Source organism: Vipera ursinii (assembly GCF_947247035.1).
Source record: "Vipera ursinii genome assembly, chromosome: 2".
Lineage (NCBI taxonomy): Eukaryota > Metazoa > Chordata > Lepidosauria > Squamata > Viperidae > Vipera > Vipera ursinii.
This window is the reverse complement of record NC_139513.1, coordinates 183,605,724-183,622,166: the sequence shown is the minus strand read 5'-3', so window position 1 is coordinate 183,622,166 and position 16,443 is coordinate 183,605,724.

Genomic DNA, 16,443 nt, shown 5'->3' with positions numbered 1-16,443 from the left:
GAGATAGCCCATGTTATATCTTGCATTTGTTAGGAAAAACTGCTTTTAGCAAGAAAAGTGCCCTTTGCAGATAGAGCTCAAATTCGAAAAACAAACACATATTCATGTTCCCCCGGCTCACCGAAGTCCAAAAAACCATGAGTTTTGCAGATCTGATGTCTCCTTGCGGAGATAGCCCATGTTATATCTTGCATTTGTTAGGAAAAACTGCTTTTAGCAAGAAAAGTGCCCTTTGCAGATAGAGCTCAAATTCGAAAATCAAACACATATTCATGTTCCCCCGGCTCACCGAAGTCCAAAAAACCATGAGTTTTGCAGATCTGATGTCTCCTTGCGGAGATAGCCCATGTTATATCTTGCATTTGTTAGGAAAAACTGCTTTTAGCAAGAAAAGTGCCCTTTGCAGATAGAGCTTAAATAAGAAAAACAAGCACATATTCATGTTCCCCATCCTCCCCGAAGACCAAAAAACCATGCGTTTTGCAGATCTGATGTCTCCTTGCGGAGATAGCCCATGTTATATCTTGCATTTGTTAGGAAAAACTGCTTTTAGCAAGAAAAGTGCCCTTTGCAGATAGAGCTCAAATTCGAAAAACAAACACATATTCATGTTCCCCCGGCTCACCGAAGTCCAAAAAACCATGAGTTTTGCAGATCTGATGTCTCCTTGCGGAGATAGCCCATGTTATATCTTGCATTTGTTAGGAAAAACTGCTTTTAGCAAGAAAAGTGCCCTTTGCAGATAGAGCTCAAATTCGAAAAACAAACACATATTCATGTTCCCCCGGCTCACCGAAGTCCAAAAAACCATGAGTTTTGCAGATCTGATGTCTCCTTGCGGAGATAGCCCATGTTATATCTTGCATTTGTTAGGAAAAACTGCTTTTAGCAAGAAAAGTGCCCTTTGCAGATAGAGCTCAAATTCGAAAATCAAACACATATTCATGTTCCCCCGGCTCACCGAAGTCCAAAAAACCATGAGTTTTGCAGATCTGATGTCTCCTTGCGGAGATAGCCCATGTTATATCTTGCATTTGTTAGGAAAAACTGCTTTTAGCAAGAAAAGTGCCCTTTGCAGATAGAGCTTAAATAAGAAAAACAAGCACATATTCATGTTCCCCATCCTCCCCGAAGACCAAAAAACCATGCGTTTTGCAGATCTGATGTCTCCTTGCGGAGATAGCCCATGTTATATCTTGCATTTGTTAGGAAAAACTGCTTTTAGCAAGAAAAGTGCCCTTTGCAGATAGAGCTCAAATTCGAAAAACAAACACATATTCATGTTCCCCCGGCTCACCGAAGTCCAAAAAACCATGAGTTTTGCAGATCTGATGTCTCCTTGCGGAGATAGCCCATGTTATATCTTGCATTTGTTAGGAAAAACTGCTTTTAGCAAGAAAAGTGCCCTTTGCAGATAGAGCTCAAATTCGAAAAACAAACACATATTCATGTTCCCCCGGCTCACCGAAGTCCAAAAAACCATGACTTTTGCAGATCTGATGTCTCCTTGCGGAGATAGCCCATGTTATATCTTGCATTTGTTAGGAAAAACTGCTTTTAGCAAGAAAAGTGCCCTTTGCAGATAGAGCTCAAATTCGAAAAACAAACACATATTCATGTTCCCCCGGCTCACCGGTCCAAAAAACCATGAGTTTTGCAGATCTGATGTCTCCTTGCGGAGATAGCCCATGTTATATCTTGCATTTGTTAGGAAAAACTGCTTTTAGCAAGAAAAGTGCCCTTTGCAGATAGAGCTCAAATTCGAAAAACAAACACATATTCATGTTCCCCCGGCTCACCGAAGTCCAAAAAACCATGAGTTTTGCAGATCTGATGTCTCCTTGCGGAGATAGCCCATGTTATATCTTGCATTTGTTAGGAAAAACTGCTTTTAGCAAGAAAAGTGCCCTTTGCAGATAGAGCTCAAATTCGAAAAACAAACACATATTCATGTTCCCCCGGCTCACCGAAGTCCAAAAAACCATGAGTTTTGCAGATCTGATGTCTCCTTGCGGAGATAGCCCATGTTATATCTTGCATTTGTTAGGAAAAACTGCTTTTAGCAAGAAAAGTGCCCTTTGCAGATAGAGCTCAAATTCGAAAAACAAACACATATTCATGTTCCCCCGGCTCACCGAAGTCCAAAAAACCATGAGTTTTGCAGATCTGATGTCTCCTTGCGGAGATAGCCCATGTTATATCTTGCATTTGTTAGGAAAAACTGCTTTTAGCAAGAAAAGTGCCCTTTGCAGATAGAGCTCAAATTCGAAAAACAAACACATATTCATGTTCCCCCGGCTCACCGAAGTCCAAAAAACCATGCATTTTGCAGTTCTGATGTCTCCTTGCGGAGATTGCCCATGTTATATCTTGCATTTGTTAGGAAAAACTGCTTTTAGCAAGAAAAGTGCCCTTTGCAGATAGAGCTTAAATAAGAAAAACAAGCACATATTCATGTTCCCCATCCTCCCCGAAGACCAAAAAACCATGCGTTTTGCAGATCTGATGTCTCCTTGCGGAGATAGCCCATGTTATATCTTGCATTTGTTAGGAAAAACTGCTTTTAGCAAGAAAAGTGCCCTTTGCAGATAGAGCTCAAATTCGAAAAACAAACACATATTCATGTTCCCCCGGCTCACCGAAGTCCAAAAAACCATGAGTTTTGCAGATCTGATGTCTCCTTGCGGAGATAGCCCATGTTATATCTTGCATTTGTTAGGAAAAACTGCTTTTAGCAAGAAAAGTGCCCTTTGCAGATAGAGCTCAAATTCGAAAAACAAACACATATTCATGTTCCCCCGGCTCACCGAAGTCCAAAAAACCATGAGTTTTGCAGATCTGATGTCTCCTTGCGGAGATAGCCCATGTTATATCTTGCATTTGTTAGGAAAAACTGCTTTTAGCAAGAAAAGTGCCCTTTGCAGATAGAGCTCAAATTCGAAAAACAAACACATATTCATGTTCCCCTGGCTCACCGAAGTCCAAAAAACCATGAGTTTTGCAGATCTGATGTCTCCTTGCGGAGATAGCCCATGTTATATCTTGCATTTGTTAGGAAAAACTGCTTTTAGCAAGAAAAGTGCCCTTTGCAGATAGAACTCAAATTCGAAAAACAAACACATATTCATGTTCCCCCGGCTCACCGAAGTCCAAAAAACCATGAGTTTTGCAGATCTGATGTCTCCTTGCGGAGATAGCCCATGTTATATCTTGCATTTGTTAGGAAAAACTGCTTTTAGCAAGAAAAGTGCCCTTTGCAGATAGAGCTTAAATAAGAAAAACAAGCACATATTCATGTTCCCCATCCTCCCCGAAGACCAAAAAACCATGCGTTTTGCAGTTCTGATGTCTCCTTGCGGAGATAGCCCATGTTATATCTTGCATTTGTTAGGAAAAACTTTTTTTAGCAAGAAAAGTGCCCTTTGCAGATAGAGCTCAAATTCGAAAAACAAACAAATATTCATGTTCCCCCAGCTCACCGAAGTCCAAAAAACCATGAGTTTTGCAGATCTGATGTCTCCTTGCGGAGATAGCCCATGTTATATCTTGCATTTGTTAGGAAAAACTGCTTTTAGCAAGAAAAGTGCCCTTTGCAGATAGAGCTCAAATTCGAAAAACAAACACATATTCATGTTCCCCCGGCTCACCGAAGTCCAAAAAACCATGAGTTTTGCAGATCTGATGTCTCCTTGCGGAGATAGCCCATGTTATATCTTGCATTTGTTAGGAAAAACTGCTTTTAGCAAGAAAAGTGCCCTTTGCAGATAGAGCTCAAATTTGAAAAACAAGCACATATTCATGTTCCCCCGGCTCACCGAAGTCCAAAAAACCATGAGTTTTGCAGATCTGATGTCTCCTTGTGGAGATAGCCCATGTTATATCTTGCATTTGTTAGGAAAAACTGCTTTTAGCAAGAAAGGTGCCCTTTGCAGATAGAGCTTAAATAAGAAAAACAAGCACATATTCATGTTCCCCATCCTCCCCAAAGACCAAAAAACCATGCGTTTTGCAGTTCTGATGTCTCCTTGCGGAGATAGCCCATGTTATATCTTGCATTTGTTAGGAAAAACTGCTTTTAGCAAGGAAAGTGCCCTTTGCAGATAGAGCTCAAATTCGAAAAACAAACACATATTCATGTTCCCCCGGCTCACCGAAGTCCAAAAAACCATGAGTTTTGCAGATCTGATGTCTCCTTGCGGAGATAGCCCATGTTATATCTTGCATTTGTTAGGAAAAACTGCTTTTAGCAAGAAAAGTGCCCTTTGCAGATAGAGCTTAAATAAGAAAAACAAGCACATATTCATGTTCCCCATCGTCCCCGAAGACCAAAAAACCATGCATTTTGCAGTTCTGATGTCTCCTTGCGGAGATTGCCCATGTTATATCTTGCATTTGTTAGGAAAAACTGCTTTTAGCAAGAAAAGTGCCCTTTGCAGATAGAGCTCAAATTCGAAAAACAAACACATATTCATGTTCCCCCGGCTCACCGAAGTCCAAAAAACCATGAGTTTTGCAGATCTGATGTCTCCTTGCGGAGATAGCCCATGTTATATCTTGCATTTGTTAGGAAAAACTGCTTTTAGCAAGAAAAGTGCCCTTTGCAGATAGAGCTTAAATAAGAAAAACAAGCACATATTCATGTTCCCCATCCTCCCCGAAGACCAAAAAACCATGCGTTTTGCAGTTCTGATGTCTCCTTGCGGAGATAGCCCATGTTATATCTTGCATTTGTTAGGAAAAACTGCTTTTAGCAAGAAAAGTGCCCTTTGCAGATAGAGCTCAAATTCGAAAAACAAACACATATTCATGTTCCCCCGGCTCACCGAAGTCCAAAAAACCATGAGTTTTGCAGATCTGATGTCTCCTTGCGGAGATAGCCCATGTTATATCTTGCATTTGTTAGGAAAAACTGCTTTTAGCAAGAAAAGTGCCCTTTGCAGATAGAGCTCAAATTCGAAAAACAAACACATATTCAAGTTCCCCAGTCTCACCGAAGACCAAAAAACCATGAGTTTTGCAGATCTGATGTCTCCTTGCGGAGATAGCCCATGTTATATCTTGCATTTGTTAGGAAAAACTGCTTTTAGCAAGAAAAGTGCCCTTTGCAGATAGAGCTTAAATAAGAAAAACAAGCACATATTCATGTTCCCCATCCTCCCCGAAGACCAAAAAACCATGCGTTTTGCAGTTCTGATGTCTCCTTGCGGAGATAGCCCATGTTATATCTTGCATTTGTTAGGAAAAACTGCTTTTAGCAAGAAAAGTGCCCTTTGCAGATAGAGCTCAAATTCGAAAAACAAACACATATTCAAGTTCCCCAGTCTCACCGAAGACCAAAAAACCATGAGTTTTGCAGATCTGATGTCTCCTTGCGGAGATAGCCCATGTTATATCTTGCATTTGTTAGGAAAAACTGCTTTTAGCAAGAAAAGTGCCCTTTGCAGATAGAGCTTAAATAAGAAAAACAAGCACATATTCATGTTCCCCATCCTCCCCGAAGACCATAAAACCATGCGTTTTGCAGTTCTGATGTCTCCTTGCGGAGATAGCCCATGTTATATCTTGCATTTGTTAGGAAAAACTTTTTTTAGCAAGAAAAGTGCCCTTTGCAGATAGAGCTCAAATTCGAAAAACAAACACATATTCATGTTCCCCCGGCTCACCGAAGTCCAAAAAACCATGAGTTTTGCAGATCTGATGTCTCCTTGCGGAGATAGCCCATGTTATATCTTGCATTTGTTAGGAAAAACTGCTTTTAGCAAGAAAAGTGCCCTTTGCAGATAGAGCTCAAATTCGAAAAACAAACACATATTCATGTTCCCCCGGCTCACCGAAGTCCAAAAAACCATGAGTTTTGCAGATCTGATGTCTCCTTGCGGAGATAGCCCATGTTATATCTTGCATTTGTTAGGAAAAACTGCTTTTAGCAAGAAAAGTGCCCTTTGCAGATAGAGCTCAAATTCGAAAAACAAACACATATTCATGTTCCCCCGGCACACCGAAGTCCAAAAAACCATGAGTTTTGCAGATCTGATGTCTCCTTGCGGAGATAGCCCATGTTATATCTTGCATTTGTTAGGAAAAACTGCTTTTAGCAAGAAAAGTGCCCTTTGCAGATAGAGCTCAAATTCGAAAAACAAGCACATATTCATGTTCCCCCGGCTCACCGAAGTCCAAAAAACCATGAGTTTTGCAGATCTGATGTCTCCTTGCGGAGATAGCCCATGTTATATCTTGCATTTGTTAGGAAAAACTGCTTTTAGCAAGAAAAGTGCCCTTTGCAGATAGAGCTTAAATAAGAAAAACAAGCACATATTCATGTTCCCCGGGCTCACCGAAGTCCAAAAAACCATGAGTTTTGCAGATCTGATGTCTCCTTGCGGAGATAGCCCATGTTATATCTTGCATTTGTTAGGAAAAACTGCTTTTAAGCAAGAAAAGTGCCCTTTGCAGATAGAGCTCAAATTCGAAAAACAAACATATATTCATGTTCCCCCGGCTCACCGAAGTCCAAAAAACCATGAGTTTTGCAGATCTGATGTCTCCTTGCGGAGATAGCCCATGTTATATCTTGCATTTGTTAGGAAAAACTGCTTTTAGCAAGAAAAGTGCCCTTTGCAGATAGAGCTCAAATTCGAAAAACAAACACATATTCATGTTCCCCCGGCTCACCGAAGTCCAAAAAACCATGAGTTTTGCAGATCTGATGTCTCCTTGCGGAGATAGCCCATGTTATATCTTGCATTTGTTAGGAAAAACTGCTTTTAGCAAGAAAAGTGCCCTTTGCAGATAGAGCTTAAATAAGAAAAACAAGCACATATTCATGTTCCCCATCCTCCCCGAAGACCAAAAAACCATGCATTTTGCAGTTCTGATGTCTCCTTGCGGAGATTGCCCATGTTATATCTTGCATTTGTTAGGAAAAACTGCTTTTAGCAAGAAAAGTGCCCTTTGCAGATAGAGCTCAAATTCGAAAAACAAACACATATTCATGTTCCCCCGGCTCACCGAAGTCCAAAAAACCATGAGTTTTGCAGATCTGATGTCTCCTTGCGGAGATAGCCCATGTTATATCTTGCATTTGTTAGGAAAAACTGCTTTTAGCAAGAAAAGTGCCCTTTGCAGATAGAGCTTAAATAAGAAAAACAAGCACATATTCATGTTCCCCATCCTCCCCGAAGACCAAAAAACCATGCGTTTTGCAGTTCTGATGTCTCCTTGCGGAGATAGCCCATGTTATATCTTGCATTTGTTAGGAAAAACTGCTTTTAGCAAGAAAAGTGCCCTTTGCAGATAGAGCTCAAATTCGAAAAACAAACACATATTCATGTTCCCCCGGCTCACCGAAGTCCAAAAAACCATGAGTTTTGCAGATCTGATGTCTCCTTGCGGAGATAGCCCATGTTATATCTTGCATTTGTTAGGAAAAACTGCTTTTAGCAAGAAAAGTGCCCTTTGCAGATAGAGCTCAAATTCGAAAAACAAACACATATTCATGTTCCCCCGGCTCACCGAAGTCCAAAAAACCATGAGTTTTGCAGATCTGATGTCTCCTTGCGGAGATAGCCCATGTTATATCTTGCATTTGTTAGGAAAAACTGCTTTTAGCAAGAAAAGTGCCCTTTGCAGATAGAGCTCAAATTCGAAAAAGAAACACATATTCAAGTTCCCCAGTCTCACCGAAGACCAAAAAACCATGAGTTTTGCAGATCTGATGTCTCCTTGCGGAGATAGCCCATGTTATATCTTGCATTTGTTAGGAAAAACTGCTTTTAGCAAGAAAAGTGCCCTTTGCAGATAGAGCTTAAATAAGAAAAACAAGCACATATTCATGTTCCCCATCCTCCCCGAAGACCAAAAAACCATGCGTTTTGCAGTTCTGATGTCTCTTTGCGGAGATAGCCCATGTTATATCTTGCATTTGTTAGGAAAAACTTTTTTTAGCAAGAAAAGTGCCCTTTGCAGATAGAGCTCAAATTCGAAAAACAAACACATATTCATGTTCCCCCGGCTCACCGAAGTCCAAAAAACCATGAGTTTTGCAGATCTGATGTCTCCTTGCGGAGATAGCCCATGTTATATCTTGCATTTGTTAGGAAAAACTGCTTTTAGCAAGAAAAGTGCCCTTTGCAGATAGAGCTCAAATTCGAAAAACAAACACATATTCATGTTCCCCCGGCTCACCGAAGTCCAAAAAACCATGAGTTTTGCAGATCTGATGTCTCCTTGCGGAGATAGCCCATGTTATATCTTGCATTTGTTAGGAAAAACTGCTTTTAGCAAGAAAAGTGCCCTTTGCAGATAGAGCTCAAATTCGAAAAAGAAACACATATTCAAGTTCCCCAGTCTCACCGAAGACCAAAAAACCATGAGTTTTGCAGATCTGATGTCTCCTTGCGGAGATAGCCCATGTTATATCTTGCATTTGTTAGGAAAAACTGCTTTTAGCAAGAAAAGTGCCCTTTGCAGATAGAGCTTAAATAAGAAAAACAAGCACATATTCATGTTCCCCATCCTCCCCGAAGACCAAAAAACCATGCGTTTTGCAGTTCTGATGTCTCTTTGCGGAGATAGCCCATGTTATATCTTGCATTTGTTAGGAAAAACTTTTTTTAGCAAGAAAAGTGCCCTTTGCAGATAGAGCTCAAATTCGAAAAACAAACACATATTCATGTTCCCCCGGCTCACCGAAGTCCAAAAAACCATGAGTTTTGCAGATCTGATGTCTCCTTGCGGAGATAGCCCATGTTATATCTTGCATTTGTTAGGAAAAACTGCTTTTAGCAAGAAAAGTGCCCTTTGCAGATAGAGCTCAAATTCGAAAAACAAACACATATTCATGTTCCCCCGGCTCACCGAAGTCCAAAAAACCATGAGTTTTGCAGATCTGATGTCTCCTTGCGGAGATAGCCCATGTTATATCTTGCATTTGTTAGGAAAAACTGCTTTTAGCAAGAAAAGTGCCCTTTGCAGATAGAGCTCAAATTCGAAAAACAAACACATATTCATGTTCCCCCGGCTCACCGAAGTCCAAAAAACCATGAGTTTTGCAGATCTGATGTCTCCTTGCGGAGATAGCCCATGTTATATCTTGCATTTGTTAGGAAAAACTGCTTTTAGCAAGAAAAGTGCCCTTTGCAGATAGAGCTCAAATTCGAAAAACAAACACATATTCATGTTCCCCCGGCTCACCGAAGTCCAAAAAACCATGAGTTTTGCAGATCTGATGTCTCCTTGCGGAGATAGCCCATGTTATATCTTGCATTTGTTAGGAAAAACTGCTTTTAGCAAGAAAAGTGCCCTTTGCAGATAGAGCTCAAATTCGAAAAACAAACACATATTCATGTTCCCCCGGCTCACCGAAGTCCAAAAAACCATGAGTTTTGCAGATCTGATGTCTCCTTGCGGAGATAGCCCATGTTATATCTTGCATTTGTTAGGAAAAACTGCTTTTAGCAAGAAAAGTGCCCTTTGCAGATAGAGCTCAAATTCGAAAAACAAACACATATTCATGTTCCCCCGGCTCACCGAAGTCCAAAAAACCATGAGTTTTGCAGATCTGATGTCTCCTTGCGGAGATAGCCCATGTTATATCTTGCATTTGTTAGGAAAAACTGCTTTTAGCAAGAAAAGTGCCCTTTGCAGATAGAGCTCAAATTCGAAAAACAAACAAATATTCATGTTCCCCCAGCTCACCGAAGTCCAAAAAACCATGAGTTTTGCAGATCTGATGTCTCCTTGCGGAGATAGCCCATGTTATATCTTGCATTTGTTAGGAAAAACTGCTTTTAGCAAGAAAAGTGCCCTTTGCAGATAGAGCTCAAATTCGAAAAACAAACACATATTCATGTTCCCCCGGCTCACCGAAGTCCAAAAAACCATGAGTTTTGCAGATCTGATGTCTCCTTGCGGAGATAGCCCATGTTATATCTTGCATTTGTTAGGAAAAACTGCTTTTAGCAAGAAAAGTGCCCTTTGCAGATAGAGCTCAAATTTGAAAAACAAGCACATATTCATGTTCCCCCGGCTCACCGAAGTCCAAAAAACCATGAGTTTTGCAGATCTGATGTCTCCTTGTGGAGATAGCCCATATCTTGCATTTGTTAGGAAAAACTGCTTTTAGCAAGAAAGGTGCCCTTTGCAGATAGAGCTTAAATAAGAAAAACAAGCACATATTCATGTTCCCCATCCTCCCCGAAGACCAAAAAACCATGCGTTTTGCAGTTCTGATGTCTCCTTGCGGAGATAGCCCATGTTATATCTTGCATTTGTTAGGAAAAACTGCTTTTAGCAAGGAAAGTGCCCTTTGCAGATAGAGCTCAAATTCGAAAAACAAACACATATTCATGTTCCCCCGGCTCACCGAAGTCCAAAAAACCATGAGTTTTGCAGATCTGATGTCTCCTTGCGGAGATAGCCCATGTTATATCTTGCATTTGTTAGGAAAAACTGCTTTTAGCAAGAAAAGTTCCCTTTGCAGATAGAGCTTAAATAAGAAAAACAAGCACATATTCATGTTCCCCATCCTCCCCGAAGACCAAAAAACCATGCATTTTGCAGTTCTGATGTCTCCTTGCGGAGATTGCCCATGTTATATCTTGCATTTGTTAGGAAAAACTGCTTTTAGCAAGAAAAGTGCCCTTTGCAGATAGAGCTCAAATTCGAAAAACAAACACATATTCATGTTCCCCCGGCTCACCGAAGTCCAAAAAACCATGAGTTTTGCAGATCTGATGTCTCCTTGCGGAGATAGCCCATGTTATATCTTGCATTTGTTAGGAAAAACTGCTTTTAGCAAGAAAAGTGCCCTTTGCAGATAGAGCTTAAATAAGAAAAACAAGCACATATTCATGTTCCCCATCCTCCCCGAAGACCAAAAAACCATGCGTTTTGCAGTTCTGATGTCTCCTTGCGGAGATAGCCCATGTTATATCTTGCATTTGTTAGGAAAAACTGCTTTTAGCAAGAAAAGTGCCCTTTGCAGATAGAGCTCAAATTTGAAAAACAAACACATATTCATGTTCCCCCGGATCACCGAAGTCCAAAAAACCATGAGTTTTGCAGATCTGATGTCTCCTTGCGGAGATAGCCCATGTTATATCTTGCATTTGTTAGGAAAAACTGCTTTTAGCAAGAAAAGTGCCCTTTGCAGATAGAGCTCAAATTCGAAAAACAAACACATATTCATGTTCCCCCGGCTCACCGAAGTCCAAAAAACCATGAGTTTTGCAGATCTGATGTCTCCTTGCGGAGATAGCCCATGTTATATCTTGCATTTGTTAGGAAAAACTGCTTTTAGCAAGAAAAGTGCCCTTTGCAGATAGAGCTCAAATTCGAAAAACAAACACATATTCATGTTCCCCCGGCTCACCGAAGTCCAAAAAACCATGAGTTTTGCAGATCTGATGTCTCCTTGCGGAGATAGCCCATGTTATATCTTGCATTTGTTAGGAAAAACTGCTTTTAGCAAGAAAAGTGCCCTTTGCAGATAGAGCTCAAATTCGAAAAACAAACACATATTCATGTTCCCCCGGCTCACCGAAGTCCAAAAAACCATGCGTTTTGCAGATCTGATGTCTCCTTGCGGAGATAGCCCATGTTATATCTTGCATTTGTTAGGAAAAACTGCTTTTAGCAAGAAAAGTGCCCTTTGCAGATAGAGCTCAAATTTGAAAAACAAGCACATATTCATGTTCCCCCGGCTCACCGAAGTCCAAAAAACCATGAGTTTTGCAGATCTGATGTCTCCTTGTGGAGATAGCCCATGTTATATCTTGCATTTGTTAGGAAAAACTGCTTTTAGCAAGAAAGGTGCCCTTTGCAGATAGAGCTTAAATAAGAAAAACAAGCACATATTCATGTTCCCCATCCTCCCCGAAGACCAAAAAACCATGCGTTTTGCAGTTCTGATGTCTCCTTGCGGAGATAGCCCATGTTATATCTTGCATTTGTTAGGAAAAACTGCTTTTAGCAAGGAAAGTGCCCTTTGCAGATAGAGCTCAAATTCGAAAAACAAACACATATTCATGTTCCCCCGGCTCACCGAAGTCCAAAAAACCATGAGTTTTGCAGATCTGATGTCTCCTTGCGGAGATAGCCCATGTTATATCTTGCATTTGTTAGGAAAAACTGCTTTTAGCAAGAAAAGTGCCCTTTGCAGATAGAGCTTAAATAAGAAAAACAAGCACATATTCATGTTCCCCATCCTCCCCGAAGACCAAAAAACCATGCATTTTGCAGTTCTGATGTCTCCTTGCGGAGATTGCCCATGTTATATCTTGCATTTGTTAGGAAAAACTGCTTTTAGCAAGAAAAGTGCCCTTTGCAGATAGAGCTCAAATTCGAAAAACAAACACATATTCATGTTCCCCCGGCTCACCGAAGTCCAAAAAACCATGAGTTTTGCAGATCTGATGTCTCCTTGCGGAGATAGCCCATGTTATATCTTGCATTTGTTAGGAAAAACTGCTTTTAGCAAGAAAAGTGCCCTTTGCAGATAGAGCTTAAATAAGAAAAACAAGCACATATTCATGTTCCCCATCCTCCCCGAAGACCAAAAAACCATGCGTTTTGCAGTTCTGATGTCTCCTTGCGGAGATAGCCCATGTTATATCTTGCATTTGTTAGGAAAAACTGCTTTTAGCAAGAAAAGTGCCCTTTGCAGATAGAGCTCAAATTCGAAAAACAAACACATATTCATGTTCCCCCGGATCACCGAAGTCCAAAAAACCATGAGTTTTGCAGATCTGATGTCTCCTTGCGGAGATAGCCCATGTTATATCTTGCATTTGTTAGGAAAAACTGCTTTTAGCAAGAAAAGTGCCCTTTGCAGATAGAGCTCAAATTCGAAAAACAAACACATATTCATGTTCCCCCGGCTCACCGAAGTCCAAAAAACCATGAGTTTTGCAGATCTGATGTCTCCTTGCGGAGATAGCCCATGTTATATCTTGCATTTGTTAGGAAAAACTGCTTTTAGCAAGAAAAGTGCCCTTTGCAGATAGAGCTCAAATTCGAAAAACAAACACATATTCATGTTCCCCCGGCTCACCGAAGTCCAAAAAACCATGAGTTTTGCAGATCTGATGTCTCCTTGCGGAGATAGCCCATGTTATATCTTGCATTTGTTAGGAAAAACTGCTTTTAGCAAGAAAAGTACCCTTTGCAGATAGAACTCAAATTCGAAAAACAAACACATATTCATGTTCCCCCGGCTCACCGAAGTCCAAAAAACCATGAGTTTTGCAGATCTGATGTCTCCTTGCGGAGATAGCCCATGTTATATCTTGCATTTGTTAGGAAAAACTGCTTTTAGCAAGAAAAGTGCCCTTTGCAGATAGAGCTCAAATTCGAAAAACAAACACATATTCATGTTCCCCCGGCTCACCGAAGTCCAAAAAACCATGAGTTTTGCAGATCTGATGTCTCCTTGCGGAGATAGCCCATGTTATATCTTGCATTTGTTAGGAAAAACTGCTTTTAGCAAGAAAAGTGCCCTTTGCAGATAGAGCTCAAATTCGAAAAACAAACACATATTCATGTTCCCCCGGCTCACCGAAGTCCAAAAAACCATGAGTTTTGCAGATCTGATGTCTCCTTGCGGAGATAGCCCATGTTATATCTTGCATTTGTTAGGAAAAACTGCTTTTAGCAAGAAAAGTGCCCTTTGCAGATAGAGCTCAAATTCGAAAAACAAACACATATTCATGTTCCCCCGGCTCACCGAAGTCCAAAAAACCATGAGTTTTGCAGATCTGATGTCTCCTTGCGGAGATAGCCCATGTTATATCTTGCATTTGTTAGGAAAAACTGCTTTTAGCAAGAAAAGTGCCCTTTGCAGATAGAGCTCAAATTCGAAAAACAAACACATATTCATGTTCCCCCGGCTCACCGAAGTCCAAAAAACCATGAGTTTTGCAGATCTGATGTCTCCTTGCGGAGATAGCCCATGTTATATCTTGCATTTGTTAGGAAAAACTGCTTTTAGCAAGAAAAATACCCTTTGCAGATAGAACTCAAATTCGAAAAACAAACACATATTCATGTTCCCCCGGCTCACCGAAGTCCAAAAAACCATGAGTTTTGCAGATCTGATGTCTCCTTGCGGAGATAGCCCATGTTATATCTTGCATTTGTTAGGAAAAACTGCTTTTAGCAAGAAAAGTGCCCTTTGCAGATAGAGCTCAAATTCGAAAAACAAACACATATTCATGTTCCCCCGGCTCACCGAAGTCCAAAAAACCATGAGTTTTGCAGATCTGATGTCTCCTTGCGGAGATAGCCCATGTTATATCTTGCATTTGTTAGGAAAAACTGCTTTTAGCAAGAAAAGTGCCCTTTGCAGATAGAGCTCAAATTCGAAAAACAAACACATATTAATGTTCCCCCGGCTCACCGAAGTCCAAAAAACCATGAGTTTTGCAGATCTGATGTCTCCTTGCGGAGATAGCCCATGTTATATCTTGCATTTGTTAGGAAAAACTGCTTTTAGCAAGAAAAGTGCCCTTTGCAGATAGAGCTCAAATTCGAAAAACAAACACATATTCATGTTCCCCCGGCTCACCGAAGTCCAAAAAACCATGCGTTTTGCAGATCTGATGTCTCCTTGCGGAGATAGCCCATGTTATATCTTGCATTTGTTAGGAAAAACTGCTTTTAGCAAGAAAAGTGCCCTTTGCAGATAGAGCTCAAATTCAAAAAACAAACACATATTCATGTTCCCCCGGCTCACCGAAGTCCAAAAAACCATGAGTTTTGCAGATCTGATGTCTCCTTGCGGAGATAGCCCATGTTATATCTTGCATTTGTTAGGAAAAACTGCTTTTAGCAAGAAAAGTGCCCTTTGCAGATAGAGCTCAAATTCAAAAAACAAACACATATTCATGTTCCCCCGGATCACCGAAGTCCAAAAAACCATGAGTTTTGCAGATCTGATGTCTCCTTGCGGAGATAGCCCATGTTATATCTTGCATTTGTTAGGAAAAACTGCTTTTAGCAAGAAAAGTGCCCTTTGCAGATAGAGCTCAAATTCGAAAAACAAACACATATTCATGTTCCCCCGGCTCACCGAAGTCCAAAAAACCATGAGTTTTGCAGATCTGATGTCTCCTTGCGGAGATAGCCCATGTTATATCTTGCATTTGTTAGGAAAAACTGCTTTTAGCAAGAAAAGTGCCCTTTGCAGATAGAGCTTAAATAAGAAAAACAAGCACATATTCATGTTCCCCGGGCTCACCGAAGTCCAAAAAACCATGAGTTTTGCAGATCTGATGTCTCCTTGCGGAGATAGCCCATGTTATATCTTGCATTTGTTAGGAAAAACTGCTTTTAGCAAGAAAAGTGCCCTTTGCAGATAGAGCTCAAATTCGAAAAACAAACAAATATTCATGTTCCCCCAGCTCACCGAAGTCCAAAAAACCATGAGTTTTGCAGATCTGATGTCTCCTTGCGGAGATAGCCCATGTTATATCTTGCATTTGTTAGGAAAAACTGCTTTTAGCAAGAAAAGTGCCCTTTGCAGATAGAGCTCAAATTCGAAAAACAAACACATATTCATGTTCCCCCGGCTCACCGAAGTCCAAAAAACCATGAGTTTTGCAGATCTGATGTCTCCTTGCGGAGATAGCCCATGTTATATCTTGCATTTGTTAGGAAAAACTGCTTTTAGCAAGAAAAGTGCCCTTTGCAGATAGAGCTCAAATTTGAAAAACAAGCACATATTCATGTTCCCCCGGCTCACCGAAGTCCAAAAAACCATGAGTTTTGCAGATCTGATGTCTCCTTGCGGAGATAGCCCATGTTATATCTTGCATTTGTTAGGAAAAACTGCTTTTAGCAAGAAAGGTGCCCTTTGCAGATAGAGCTTAAATAAGAAAAACAAGCACATATTCATGTTCCCCATCCTCCCCGAAGACCAAAAAACCATGCATTTTGCAGTTCTGATGTCTCCTTGCGGAGATTGCCCATGTTATATCTTGCATTTGTTAGGAAAAACTGCTTTTAGCAAGAAAAGTGCCCTTTGCAGATAGAGCTCAAATTCGAAAAACAAACACATATTCATGTTCCCCCGGCTCACCGAAGTCCAAAAAACCATGAGTTTTGCAGATCTGATGTCTCCTTGCGGAGATAGCCCATGTTATATCTTGCATTTGTTAGGAAAAACTGCTTTTAGCAAGAAAAGTGCCCTTTGCAGATAGAGCTTAAATAAGAAAAACAAGCACATATTCATGTTCCCCATCCTCCCCGAAGACCAAAAAACCATGCGTTTTGCAGTTCTGATGTCTCCTTGCGGAGATAGCCCATGTTATATCTTGCATTTGTTAGGAAAAACTGCTTTTAGCAAGAAAAGTGCCCTTTGCAGATAGAGCTCAAATTCGAAAAACAAACACATATTCATGTTCCCCCGGATCACCGAAGTCCAAAAAACCATGAGTTTTGCAGATC